This window comes from Mastomys coucha, chromosome X, assembly GCF_008632895.1.
Source record: "Mastomys coucha isolate ucsf_1 chromosome X, UCSF_Mcou_1, whole genome shotgun sequence".
In the NCBI taxonomy this organism is placed as follows: Eukaryota; Metazoa; Chordata; class Mammalia; order Rodentia; family Muridae; genus Mastomys; species Mastomys coucha.
This window is the reverse complement of record NC_045030.1, coordinates 46308621-46309800: the sequence shown is the minus strand read 5'-3', so window position 1 is coordinate 46309800 and position 1180 is coordinate 46308621.

Here is a 1180-nt window from a genome sequence, read left to right as displayed (position 1 = left end):
AGAGAGAGAGAGAGAGAGAGAGAGAGAGAGAGAGAGAGGTTCCCACTGGATAGCCCAGGCTGGCCTTGCACTCACTGAATAGCCCAGGCTAGTGTCAAACTTGTGATTCCTTCTGCTTAGTCTTCTGAGTACTGTTATTGCAAACATGTACCACTATGCTTGTCAAGAACTGTATTTTAAAAGTGAATACTTTAGGGGCTGGAAAAAGCTTTACTTGGTAAAAGGCTTGCTGTCGGAAACCTAATGACTGATTTCACATCATCAGAATCTGCATAAAGATGAAGAGGAAGGGTATGCCTATAATCACAGTGCTCCTACAGTGAGATGAGAGACAGATACAAGAGCATCCCTAGATGCTCATGGTCCAACTCGAAGCAAACAGGAAGAGAACTTGTGTCAAGCAAAGAGGAAAGTAAAGACTAATCCCCGAGGTTGTCCCTTGACCTTTCTATGTGTTGTGACATGTGTACATGTGTAGACAGACCCCAAAGTGAGAGGGAATTTGAGGCTTTATGAGAAGGATGAGGTATCAGAGGATATCCCCACGAGGTTTATTGATTTATTGGGGACAGGGTGACACAGGGACAGAGAATGAATTAAGACTGTGAGAGACCTCAGTCTACCTTTCCAGACACTGGCTATGAACTGCTTCTAGAAGGAGACTTTGCCTTAAGAGCCAATTTTAAAAGTGGTTGTCAGATAATTAACCCTCCTTAACTAGGAGACTAAGTCCTTTCTTAATGAAGGATTGAAGTACATATTCTAGATCTAACACAGTTCATGCCTTGTGTTGTAATGCTTAACTTCTCTGTACATATTCTGGGAGAAGGTCATCTGGGGCCTCTCTCTCTCTCTTTCTCTGATGAAAGTCATTAGTAGGCTAAAATGATGCCTATCAAACATATCTCACTTACCCCTCTACCATTCTTCCATGATCCCATTCTAACCGGAGCCATTATCACTCTTGCCTCATTATTGGTAGGTATCGCAAAGGAACTTAGGAGAGTCAAGGTTGATTTGCCTCAAAGTTCTGGTTACAGTTCACCATGGTGGGGAAGTCCAAGGAGTAAAAGCTTGAGGCAGCTGATCACATTGCAGTCTGCCAAGGACAAGCCTCAGCAGGGAGAGGGGTTCTGAGAGAAGGGGTGTCTGGGAGTGGCAAAAACAAACAACTTGAAGT